Consider the following 13920-nt stretch of genomic DNA (forward strand, 5'->3'; position numbering starts at 1 on the left):
GACCATGATTTAATTCGTAGACTGAATACATTGTGTGTGTGTGTGTGTGTGTGTGTGTGTGTGTGTGTGTGTGTGTGTGTGTGTGTGTGTGTGTGTGTGTGTGTGTGTGTGTGTGTGTGTGTGTGTGTGTGTGTGTGTGTGTGTATACAGTGGTATGAGGAGGGGTTTAACAAATGCTTTGAGGTCAAGGTGAGATCTTGTACAGGGACAGATCGAAACAGAGCCAGCAGGATGGCAGATAAAGAGTGAAACTGGGAGACAGACAGAGAGCCAGAGAATGTGTTCATTCATGGCCATATCCAGTGGGCTGCGGGGTTGAGAAAGGCCAGTGTTGGAGCAACACGCGTAGTAGGGTTTAGCTAAACAGAGGCCTGTCAGGGCCACAGACTCGCATCTGCATAGACAGACACAAACATAACCACACACACAGCGACACACCTCCACATTGGCACACACACACACACACACACACACACACACACACACACACACACACACACACACACACACACACACACACACACACACACACACACACACACACACACACACACACCAAGCCACCCACAACTTAGCAAAATGAAGCGCCCAACAACACCTTACCAAGACAATGACAAAGTTGTTATGTTACCATGACAATAAAAGCTACACCTGACTAAGGCTGCAAAAACAGATCAAACCAAAGATAAAATTCTGTGAAAACTTAAACCATATTCTTACATAAACCAAAGTTTCAACAGCACTGTTGGTGCGTGGGAAAAATGCACCAACTGAGCAAAAACTGAGCTGAGAAAAAAAATGAAATCTAGTGTAATCTAGGTCACTTGTAGTCAGTTCAAGTTACAACATTTTAGTTTCCAGATGTTCATTGATAAAGATTAATTTGACATAAATGAGTCAAATTCCACTCAAAGGGCCTCCCGCTTGTACAGCAAATGACACCCTCTATTCTTAGACCTTCATTTCTGATAAGGACCTTTATTGCTCAAAGTTTTGTACCCTGCATGGATGATTCTGTATTTGCTATTTCCACCAAATCATTTATTCAGTTTTATCCTTTTTTTCAACTGCTGTATTTGGTCCAGAATAATGGTATCAGTGACATCTAACAAGCATGTAAAAACAATAAAAAAAAAATTAAAAAAAAAAAAGCCCTTTACAGTATCCTGAGAATAAGATGATGTCGTTAAATGTCTTGTTTGGCTGACCGGCCTCTTAATATTCAATTTACAATCATACGTGTGTAAAATAAAATGCACAAAAAGCATCAAATTGTCTAATTTTAGAAGCTGGAGCCCATGGAATGTTTGGCATTTTTTCTTTAAAATACCTTAAATGGTCAATTCTGTCTGTAAATAGTTCAATGATCAATGACTCAATTAATGTGACTAATTGTTGCAGCTCTAAAGGTAAGTACATTGACAGTAAATTATGTCTTCTCAGTGAACTGCTTAACTGATGCAAAAGCAGAGCAAGCTTTTAAAACCTTGAGGAAAGCTGACTGTTGCTACTACGTTGCTCCTTTCAGCATTTCAGTCTCCTCATTACAGACACTGAAGCCAATCCTTTGTTATTGTTATGTCTTGGTCGATTTCAGAGTAATTGTAATGCATGTTCATACTCAGAGATAAATTGGAGCAGGCAGGGGGAAGCTAATTGCGGTTACTCAGAGGGAAGTGGGGAAGGTCAATTCCTCTCTGGATTTAAAGAGCGCAGGACTGCAGGAGGAGTGGGAGCCTCCTCGAACCAGAAGGAGCCAAGTGGTGCATTCCAGCATATGGCACAGTTCAGACAACAGATGGAGACAGTCTGAGTTTCAACAGTAACCAGACCTTCTTCCCTTCACCTCCATTAGTACATGAAAGTGGGCATAAGCTCCACACTGTGAGGGTCTTCCTTAGCCGATACATGCAGACATGGCTCAGAGGGGAGTGAAGAGGGGACCACGAGTATACAGCGTTTAAACAGAACGTCACAGAAGTGCGGAGATCAGCTCTGGTGCTCCTGAGAGTCAGCAGCTGCCCCCCTGCCCCCCACCTCCCATCACATTCCAGTACTAACTAAGTGTCAGGTGGCATCAATCTAATGATAGCCATCAAGCGTACGTGCCTTGTGTGTGTGTGTGTGTGAGTTAAGACTGAGCACGTATGTGGGAGGGGGCCATTCCTATGTGATTGTAGGGAGCTGGTGCGTGCGTGGTGCGTGCGTGCGTGGTGCGTGCGTGTTCTATGACAACTGGTCTTTACAGGAGCATTCCTGTCCATCTCTGACGAGGTCGAGGTCTAATACTCAAATACTGTACAAAAGCAATCAAAAACAGCACCCGCTTCCTCATTTAAACAAAGTAGAGGCAGAGTTTAGAATGTTATGTTTCCACGTAGCAGCCAAAAAATAACTTGAATCATTGTTACATCAGCTCTTGTGCAAATCGCACATCCATTGTGAAACCTTTAAAACAATTTGCCGTTTTAGTTAAAACCCTACGACCGAGAAGAGAGGAGGAGTCAAGCTGTGGCCTCACGCCGAAGTGGGCATCTTCAGCATCCATACCGCAAACGAAAGGGGCCCGCACCTGCCAATCAAGCTCCTGCAATCACATGACGTGACTGTCAGAGGGGAGTGTGATAGGTTTAGCAGAGCTGGACCGGGACCAGGTCAAATGCTTCAATACCACAGTTGGCGCCACGTGCAATGATTAGTGAGAACTCAATTTGCTTAATGGTGCACACGAAGAGTCTCCACAAAACAGAAATGAATCCGCACAGTTGAAGATGTCATCCCACAGCATGTCACTAACAGTGGTAAAAAGAAGCATCAGCATCAAGACAGCTGATAGAGATAGCATCAGTGCACCTATACTCGCAAGCCTGCACACATTAAGATCAAAAGTGTAGCACAACTATTGGATAGTTTTTCTCTCTTTTGCTCTCGACACCAGATCACATGGTCAGAGCTGCACCACTGGAATGAGCACAGCCAAAATTCCAGCAAGAAGTTAATACCTCACCACATAATATACAGTATATATATATACACATGATATATATGATTTTAAATATTACATATAAATTCCGAGATAGCCATTCTATACACTTACTTTAAAGAGCAAAGACATCTTAAATAATAATTTGGGTGTGATGTGTTTTTTACACTAAAAAATGAATGATATAATTTAAAATTCTTAAAATTGCATCTACTTTCTCTTGCTTATTAAAAATAAATCCACAAAATCAATAAATATGCAAATATGTTTTACTTGAAAAGTTTAACTGTTGGACTTTTACTTCACTGAAATGTCCAAGCTCAGTGAATGTGCACTGGAGAGATGTATATTTTACACGGTTGTATATTGAACCATGACTGGCTTCCAATCTATATGACACACAATGCTGCTCCACGTGTTAAAGTCAGATTTAATATGAACACAGAGTAACTTTCTGTCTTCAGCAGATTAATGTGAAAACAGCTTGCCAGAGAAGTGTGCACATGCATCATTCTGCACAGTGAAGGTCAAACATCCCAGTGAGGTAACGGTAAACACATTTTTGAGTTGAGGAAAGCTTTAACAGCCCTGAAAATCTTGTTTCTACTCACCTAGTGGTTAAAATTACCCTCACCATCACTGGTTTTAAATGCCACAGAGCACACTTCTGACCATGCCCATCAGTGATTCTAGAGAGGTAACACAAGCTTTAAAGGGATAGAGAGACATTTTGAAGTGGGGTTGTAGGAGTTACTTCTTACCAATTGCATTACCTACAGCAGATGGAGGTTGGCACATTTTCAGTTTGGAGAAGCAGGCAGGTGGATCAGCACTGAAGCTAAGCACTCTGCTAGAGTTTGACTTTTGTGTTAGTTCGGATCTTAACCAAGATGTTAACACCACCGAAGTCAGACAATAACACAGACAAACTATCATGGATTGAAACAACAGTAGACAGGCAACTCCCGTATTCTGTGAGGTAAAATTACCCTTTTTGTCAAAGAAGTCTGGTGGCTTCGAAAACAGCAATATACCAGCTTCAGTCGGAAAGGGCTGTCTGATGACAAGGTAAAGCGGTCTAAAGTGGTCTAAATATAGCATAATATAAAATAATATTGATTCAAGTGGGCAGTTTTTTAGGTAACCTGGTCCCCAACTATTTGCGCACAGCTTCGGTCTTCGCTGTGAGTCGGGAAACCTTGTTCACATTAAAGTTTGCTCAGCCACTGTGAAGGTCGGCTCAATCAGCAACGAGTCACGGTGGCTAAGTGCGTTGATGATGAAGTCAAGGGTTTGTTTCGAAATGTAGTTCCAACAATGATGGTATTGGTAGAGTTTTGGCACACAACCTCTGCTATATGGTGGTCAATGCCAATTGGTTAAAGGCTGTTTACAATAGTTGTAAAAGTAATACTTTGGCTACACCCATTAGAATACAACGGCTTTAAACAAACCACCAATGGAGCCTGGCCAGACCCATATCTTCATGCAGTGAATTTGGGTCTTGGAATATCAGGCAATCTTTTTAGGTGGCCAAAAGCTGTTTTGTTGCTGAACTTGTCCACAGCAGTATTTATTGTAGATATTTACACCTGAACAGTTTTCCAAACTGGGGATCTGCCGACTCCAATCGACTGCAGGGCCAATAGCTATAGATTATTACCTCATACAATAACCCCACCTCAAGAAAAATTAAATAGCCCTTTATGTTTTCAGCTGAAGAGGGTAGTGAACTTATTTTATTTTATCCTGCCATTTTAAGCGGCAATGTAAGAAGGGACTAGGTGTAAAATCTGAAAGTTTCTGACAACAAAACTGTGTGGCAGACAGCAACGCTCCATTGATTCTATCCAGGGGCACTGAGATGATTAGCTGCGATGCAACAGACGGATCCCATCATCTCTGACAAATCTATGCCATAGGGATGAACCTAATGATTATTGTGATTATCTATTTCCCTACCCTTCTTGGTTAGCTGTGATCTGATCATATTATTTGAACTTGTGTGCAGTGGCATGATGTAAAATTCAAATTGTGCACTGACACACAATATTTTATGTCAGGGGTCAAGCAAATCTAAAGTGATTTTGTTGTTGACCATGTAAAGTGTAAATAAAAAACGTTTCTTAGAAAAAAAAAAAACTACTGATGAAGGAATACTCAGCATATACCCTGCATTGAAAAGACTAAAATTAGAGATTCCCTCATTTACAATTACTAGGTGCACCTTGCCACGGAATCCATTGTACGAGCATAGGTCGCTGTTCTTGTTCTTCTTACGTTCGGTCACAATAGGCTGTGTCCTGTCCTCTATATGCTGAGGGCAGCATCCAAAAATAGCCCAGCAGCTAATGGTTATAGCTTGCTGTGTTGTACTGCTGTTTATCTGGCTCGCTCATCAGGCCACAGCCTCATTAGCAGCGACTCGGGGTTTCCTACCAGCACCACTTCTCCTCCGCTCCTCCAGCAGCTGCTCCCTGAATAAAGACAAGGGGTGAAACAAAACAAAAAACACGGGAAGGTGGCAAATGGGTAGGCATACAGGCAGGAAGTGGGTGTAATTTCCTGAGGAAACTATCAGAGCCATTTCCTTTGTGACCTATCAGATGAGAGGAGAGAGCGAAAGCGAGACAGAAAGAAAGAGACGAGAAAGAGTCAGAAAGTTGAAAAAACAGGAGGCCACAAGTGTTTCCGCAAGCGACATGGCAGACAAAACTGCATCAAATGAACCTCCTGAGCCACCTGTCTTGAAGTTCACATGGGAACCAGATAAGGAAGTCAACTCACAGCATGAACGAAACCCAGAGACGACCAAATGAGGAACAGAGGTCATAAAAAAAGACTCCGAACAGGAGAGGTCTAAAACTACAGGGGTTAGGTGCATGTTTTAGGTGCATCGTTTGACTGTGAAATAATTTGTCACAACAATAAATAAAAAATAATAAATGAAATGCACTTAAGTATATGTTACATATTTATTTTTTTGCCTTGGAATCACAAGATTTACAGAAAGCCTTAACCAGGTTTTGCAGACTTGCATTGCAATCATAAACCTGTAGACTTCCAATACTAGAAAAACTGACTGTAGTGTTACGCTTACCGATAATAACCCTGTAGATGAAACAAGGGGTCGGGTGAGGAGAGATGAAGTAGAAGCAGTGGGAGGAGGAGAGGGAGTGCGGACAACAAATTAAACGAGGAGACACCCTGCAACAGGAAATGAATAACAACGCAGTAACAGTGAAAGGGCAGAAAAAACAGGCAATGGAAACATACATGTGAGACACTCTGGAAAGTCTAGCAAGTATCCAGAAACTGTGTTAGAGCACACACCTACACCTAAGAGCTCACAAACTAAACATCTGTTTCCAAAATGCGGTGAGGCATAAACAACACACACACTTGAGTTCTTCTAACTCTTGACCAAATGCTTTTGGCCGCAGTTGGCAGGGTTGATAGTGAGCTAACACCTCGGTGTGAACACACCCAAAGGCATAGCTGACCATAGAGCGTGTGCGGTGCGTACATGTCTTTATATTTAACATGCAGCCTGCGGCCACAAATAAATGTTTGTGTAACTGTTAAGGCGTACATGTGTGCAAAGATGTGAGCATAGTCTAAATGTTCATGCACGGAATGAGTGTTTGTTAATTGGTTGAAGGGGGGGGCATCGGGGTTTGAGCAGGACAGGTGTCAGCTGTAAAATGTCTACTCAGTGTAATACAGGATAAGTTGTGTGCTTCCACGCCACAAAAGATGACCAAAGATACAGATGAAAGGAATAAAAGGTTTAATTTGTGACATACAGTAACTAAATATCGTAAAATACGGGGTGACATACTATTACAGGTGTACTAAAAGAGAAGTGAACAATTAATGATAATTAGAATAAGAGTAGAAATTAAAAAAAAAATCAGAAAAAATAAATATAAAAGGTTACTAATTTGAACATAAAACTAATAAATATAATGCATGTAGTTTACGAATTAAAATGCGTGTACTGTGGAACAATAAGGTAAGGCTGTTGCTACGACTGTGTAACGACTGTTTCTGCAGTGGGAAGTTCACATACAGTAGTCAATAATGTCTATTTACATTGCGTTAATTTATAATCCTGCTGGTTTTGATGGTTGTTCTGGATTGCTCATCTAAATTGTTAATGTCTGATTTCTGTCACCTGCAAATGTTTGACAAAAAGCCTTTTTAAGAAATGAAGTGTTTCCATCTGCTGAAACTCAAGAGGTATCTTATTCTAATTTGAAAAGATTACAGGAAGTGTTGAGATGTACTAACGCATAATGCAGTAACTTTAACTGGGAAAGCAGCAGTGATCAAAGACGAGGCTTCAAATCGACACTGCGAATTGATCAATATGTTTTTATTGGCTCTTTTGCATAACATATGCTTTAGAGGTGATGTGCTGTACAAGCACTTAAAAAAATGTAAAAGAATTTCCACCGGACTGAACTGAACCGAACTGTTATCATATTATTACTTGAATTGGAGACACAAAGTGACGGGGCATTGTTCCAGTGCGTTGCAGCAACACTACACCTGTAGACCTACATAATGAAATCACAGGTAAACAAACACTGTCTGAACAACTTCGCACCAAACTCCTTCAAAGGTCTGAGAAAACAACCCTTCTGATGTCATTGGTCATATCTTGGATTGAGCTCAAGATGTGGGAATTTACCAGACAAAGAGTGTCTAAGACAAAAAAAAAAAAACACTATGGTGGTGCATTATGGGAAGTGGACTGTATGATCCAGTGTTTGAAACTTGACTAATATTAGTGACATAAAGCCACTACCTCAACCTGTACCGCTTCAATACTGACATTTTTCTTAAAGTCTTTCCCTCAGAAACCTTTCAACTCTATGAAAGCATAACACTGGTGCTGGATTGCCATTTTAAAGGGCATTTCTCCTGACTAGATTAGGCTAGAAGACAACACAAGCATCTTAAATCATTCCATAAACAGAGTTGATTAAAGATTAAACTCTTATCAAATCACAGAGATAAGACTTTTCAAGATAACAAGGCCTAATGTGAGTTCAGTGTGATAAAAGGGCAACATAACAGTGGTCACAACATTACGGGGGGGGGGGGGGGCAAAGTTATCCCAGATCTCTTGTCACTGCACTGACGGTAAGCAAACAACACAGGAGAGGGAGCATTGCGAGATACTGAAGATAAGCGTTGTAAAGCAGACTGCATGTACAAAGGGAAGTTACATCACAGTGTACATGGACGAGGGAGTGGCTCATTTGTGCAGAAGGTGTAAGAACATGCCCTTACAGACATAACTCCCCTCCTCTTTTTCCCCAACACATCCTTTCCCTTTTTCTTAAGTTTCAGTTCTCTAAAAACGTCTCCCTTTCTTCTTTCCCAACCTCCCTCCTTCACCGTGTAATAAAGCGGCCCCTTGCACGATCAGCCTAAGAGAGCCAGTGCATTCATGGCCAGCAGAGAAGGGCCAATTATGTAATTTAACAACGATTACGTAGTGGCTAAAATAAGATTATTGCCAACAGTACCACCAAAACACATGCAGGTCTTCTCAATGCTTCACAAGGTCCTACCGTACAATTGAAAAAGATTTGCTGCGACATTGTTGTTTCACTACAATGAACTTTTCTTGATTTTAGTTGGATACAACCGTAGCAGTGGAAACAATGACCTTCTCTTCATATGATTTCAGTCGAGTACACTCTCGTAGGTTTTTAACAATACTGCACAGCCCCATCCCCCCCACATCTCAGCACAAGACTCTCCAGCGTCTGTTGACATTTTAAAGACAACAAGGCATCCTTTATAACAAGCTACAACCTCCTACCCTACCTACCTTTATGCACACAGTCATGTATATATTTACAAAGTCTTTAAGGTCCCATATTGTCTAGGTGCAATGTAAATATTGTAAAAATGTCAAAACACTCAGTCCACGGAGAAGTGCGTATTGAGCACTAGCGCTGTTTGGATGAGCTGTTTGGACTTCCTTAAGTTTGTGATGTCACAAACTCGTGCTCAGGTCTTATGTACACTCTCAGCAAGGCCCGTTGCCCAACTTTTTCTGTGGAAGACACAGAACAGTCATCCATCGCGATGCTCGCAACCTACAACACTGGAGAAAACCTGTGGTTCGCCTGGGCGTGTGTGACTCAAAAAGAGTCAGCCTATCAGAAGAGAGGATGATTAATATCAATGCGCCTCTCTTAGTAGAGCTCTAAAGAGAAGCTTTAACGAGTAGATGCAACTCTACATGCAGAAGATTTTTGGTACTTAAAACCAAAGAAAATATCTTCTTATCAAGAATGCACAGGAGATGTTTAAAATATTGGACTTTTAACACGCCTTTGCTTCTTTTTCTCATTTCTCCTTAGAGCTAAAGAACACTTCACCAACCAAACCCACCCCCTGTCATCTCTCTCTCTCTCTCTCTCTCTCTCTCTCTCTCTGTCTCCTTATCCCCATATAGAGGTCACTGGCTTCATGGAAACAGCTGATAGGCCGGGGCAAATCGAATGACATGGATTGGCAGGTCACTGTGAACCTCCAGCTTGGCCTAACTGCTTTCCGTGTGTGTGTGTGTGTGTGTGTGTGTGTGTGTGTGTGTGTGTGTGTGTGTGTGTGTGTGTGTGTGTGTGTGTGTGTGTGTGTGTGTGTGTGTGTGTGTGTGTGTGTGTGTGCGTGTGCGTGCGCGTGTTTGTGTTTGTGTGTAAGACCAAACACAGAAATCTCTGATTAACATTTTCGGGCAAAAACTGCTCCTGACTCAACACAATACCAAACAAAGCTTAAATATTAACGCTCAAGCTGAATATTTCCGCAGAGAATTTAGCCAGTGCACAATCAGAACTTCTCAGGCTAATATTGCCAAAAAAAGCATTCAAGTTAAAGAGAACTTGAGCAACATACTTTACATCTACATTTGCCAAAATGCAACTTGACAGCTCAGTTACAGAGTCGTGCTTTTAAGGCAAACATGACAAAAATTCACTGCGTCAAGCTTTGTACTGGTGAATATTTTGGAGTTTGAAGTTTGGTTGAACAAAATTAGGCTACGAAAATATCTTTATTTTAGCTTGGTGATCGACATTTTTGATTACTTTCAAAAATTGGATAGACCAAACAGTGAATCGAATTAATCATGGATGAAAATAATAGTTACAAGCACTGCCACTACAAGGCTTTTTCTCCTGATAGATAAAGCTTTAAAAAGAGGCTCCATCTATCAGGAGAGGTATCTTACTTATTTTCGGTATGTCACATTAAAGATCCGTCAGCACATTTCACAGGGAAGGTGTCAATCACATCTACATCTCTATATACCCCCCTCCCACACACACACACACACACACACACACACACACACACACACACACACACACACTTTTTTTTTTTTTTTTTTCACTGCTCAAGAGTAAACATCGTCTGTGGAGTCTGGTCTCGTTTTTTCCACCCTGACCCTCAAATGAAAGAGCTCATTCTCCGTTTCCTCGCTCTCTCACTCGCACACTCTCCGTCACATCAGCTTTCCAGCCGTCCCTCTGACTCACACTTGGACCGATGGATGCAACTCTTTCCATTTTTTTTACCTTTTCTTTCCAGAGTCTGAGAAACAAGCTGCTGCGGCAGCTCGGGTTAAACTCGCACAAAATCCTCTTACCATTTAGCGTGAGAGGACTGAAAAACCTGCACAAAGATTGGCTGCATTCATTTTGGACCCTGAAGGGGTCATTCATTGAGGAGGGGGATGTCACTGCTGCACACATTATGTCTCATGTGTCAGCAGAGAGATGACAGAGATAGGCAGGTGAATACATTGAGCTGCTTGTGCGAGTTACTCATGCTTGAAAAGCATTGTCCCGCGAATGAGCTGACACCATATGACTACTGAGAGGAGCTGTTGTGGTTTAGCTTTGCAATAAATTGTCTGATATTAACTCATGAAAACAATAATTATTGTTTTGTCTAAGTTAAATCTCTGCCAGCTCAGAGATACAGAACAAGTCAGTGCAGATGAGTGTCGGGATTCTGTTGGGCAATGGGAGCTACAATAATAATACAAAAGTCTTAAAAGGGTATTGCATTAGTTTTACACATGTATGCCAGTTCGTTTTTTTGGTGAAGAACTATTCAATCTTTAACGGTTATAGAATGTTTTCTGTGGCCCTGCAGGGAACCTTTGAAAGTCTAAAGAAAATAGTCCCACAAAAGATTGGGCTTCAGGACGACAAAATTAAAACAGAAAATTGGAGTTTCAAAGACGTGGGTATTGACCCAGGAGGGTCTGACAAAAGAAACCTTTGAGTTGCATTATGGGAACTGTAACACCAAACGTTTTTAACCAGTTTAAAGACTGAAAGCTGGGACGTCTTCATTCGACTGCTTCGATTTAGACCATAAAATCTGAAGGACACTCTTGAGTCCACCAACTTTTTTAAGGTGCAATTCCACAACACTGGAATTATTCTTTTAAAGTATTTATAAAATGTCATATTATTACACCACCCAACAATATACAATATGGATAAAATCCAAGAAACTGAAGCAACAAAGAGGATATTGTTGATCTTATCAGGTACATCTTTCAATATGTCTGTTTATGTTGCTGTTTCACATAGAAAAGAGACATCCAAACTCGATGTGACTTCCTCAAACAAAAACAAAATGAACTGACGCATCATTTACTGATAAATAACCAGAGGAAGATGTCTGTTTGAAGCTAACCCAGTGAACAATCCAATACGTACAACAAACCAAGGTACATTTTTACACTGATGCGAATCAAAATGGCCAAAGACAACCAGATTTCTACATCTGTATCCATGAGTGACCGATGAAAACAATTGCAGAAACATCAAGTGACACATTGCGGCGTGCTGCCTTGCTCATTGCTGACATTAGCTGTGGTTTCAGGTACACTTGTGTCACAGGTGAGGTACAACATAACTACCTTCCTATGCACCCCTACCCCACCTGTCCTCACCCACTGAGCTCATTCAAGGTGGAATCAGTAGATTTCACTGCTGACCCGCAGAGAGAAGAAGAGCAGCCCAGTCCACTCTGTCTCTCATTATCTGCTGCCTGTTCGTCAAACTAACTGCAGCCAGAGAAGAATACCTGCGAGCCCTTTGAAGTCCGAGCCTGACTACAGTAAATTATTAGCTTGCCAGCAACACAGCTCCAGGCCCTTAGGACACCCCCTGGCTGTTCCACTGTGGGTACCATTATCTGTCATTGCAGCTGTTGGGCACCTCTCAGAGAGGCTAACAACAACTGTATCCCAGTTTATCTCCCTACCCTGTGAGAGATTTGGATTTGGGCGAGTTTATGTAGGGCTATGACAATAGAGAGATTGAGAGTCAGGGAGGGGGGGGAGAGAGAGAGCAGCTTCAGATTAAATAGCCAACATTCCTTTAAAAGGAAGAGAAGGTAGCCTTTGGGCCACAGACAAGCCTGCACTTGAAAAACGTGGAGAGAGACTGCAGAGAGAGAGAGAGAGAGAGAGAGAGAGAGAGAGAGAGAGATGACAAGTGCAGTGCTACTCTAGTCTAACAGAGAGTAACAGGAAGTGGCAGGGCCTGCTTCACATGGGGCTTCTGGGGTGCTGGCTGGGAACACATCAAAGTCTCCAAAACCTCCACTACAACCTCCTTAACACACACTCTCACCGTCTAATAATAATCAGCAAACCTAATGTTATTAAAATTCACAGGCGTTATAGGTGTGCTTTGACATACAGTAGCTCATGTTTTTAGACAAAAAAAACCAACAACCCTGGAGCAGTGAAAGTGACGGATGAGCACAAATAAGACAAATTGGCCTGACAACCTGGCATAACACAAAAAACGATGGTTCTTTGAGGAGTCATTAATACAAATATGACAACTTTCTGGAGAGCACAACCCACAATGTTCCAGCATCTTTTCTTCTGTCTAATGTGCAATAATGAAGTTGCATTAGATATACAGTAATTGTGGTTTCCTGTGAGCACAGGAAACACTCGCCTTGACCTGCGATGTCCTCTGTTTCACATGGCAAAACTCGTATGATGAGTGGGGTTATACATAGGGTATAAAGGGAGGCCTAATTTTATGTTGTGCAAAAAAAAATAAAAAAAAATAAACAGTGTTGAAAAATAAATAAGTGGAAAACAAAGGGGCTTGATCCAGCAATGGTTAAGTCTTTGTAATCACAGCGCTGAGAGCCCTTGCATCACATAAAGATGGCTGAAAAATAATGAGTTAGATCATTTATGAGGCAAAATACAAATAGGGGTATATTGTATTGTTGTATTTTCTAATGAGAAACAGAACTGCTCTCATACGACACATTTTAGAGGACTACTCTTTCAAAGGACATAATACAAAAATGTCCCACGGTCATCAGCTATAAACATGACAAAACATAACTCCCTTTGTGCATGTTAAAGTGATTTGTAGTTTGTAGTCGAAAAAAAAAAAAGTCCCAACACACACACACACACACACGAGATGCCGAGCCGAGTACAGCATTCCTGTATGTGGAGTCTGCTGCTCGGGCTGTAGTGGTGGCGGTGAGGGAGGGGGGACAAACCATGACTCTCGGTAAAACAAATAATCCAAGTCGATTTGTAAATATACCAGAATAAGTCATTAAAAGTACCAAGCGCTTTCTAATGTTCGTCGGCATGTTTAAATGATGTACTCACCCGCAGATAACAGAGAGAACTAAAAGGCGAAGCGTCTAGTAGATTTCCTGTTCAAAAGTTGCCGTGTGTCAGTGCCGGGGAAAAAAAAAAAAAAAAACATTGTACGCGGAAGTAGACATCCAGCAAAAAAAAAAAAAAAAAAAAAAAAGCACAAGGGGAACAGGGGGCAAGTAAAAGTGTAGCAATTTATCGTTTGAAAATTACCGAGCATCCTAATTTATACATAAAAAGTTTTACG

The 13920-nt window shown here is 41.4% G+C and overlaps 1 protein-coding gene across 3 annotated transcripts in view; it reads right to left on the minus strand.

Annotated features, from left to right (window-relative positions):
* arhgef1 (Rho guanine nucleotide exchange factor (GEF) 1) overlaps positions 1–13768 on the minus strand; it is a 42588-nt gene extending 28820 nt beyond the window's left edge. For all 3 annotated transcript variants that reach the window (XM_069703903.1, XM_069703902.1, XM_069703901.1), the window contains exon 1: positions 13683–13768. The gene's annotated coding sequence lies outside the window, so the exon portion shown is untranslated. The remainder of the gene's footprint in view (positions 1–13682) is intronic.
* Between the last annotated feature and the right edge of the window lie 152 nt (positions 13769–13920).

Source organism: Brachyistius frenatus, unplaced genomic scaffold (genome assembly GCF_029030835.1).
Source record: "Brachyistius frenatus isolate BFR_SWC_R1_liver_20210118 unplaced genomic scaffold, ASM2903083v1 Contig_48, whole genome shotgun sequence".
NCBI lineage: Eukaryota > Metazoa > Chordata > Actinopteri > Embiotocidae > Brachyistius > Brachyistius frenatus.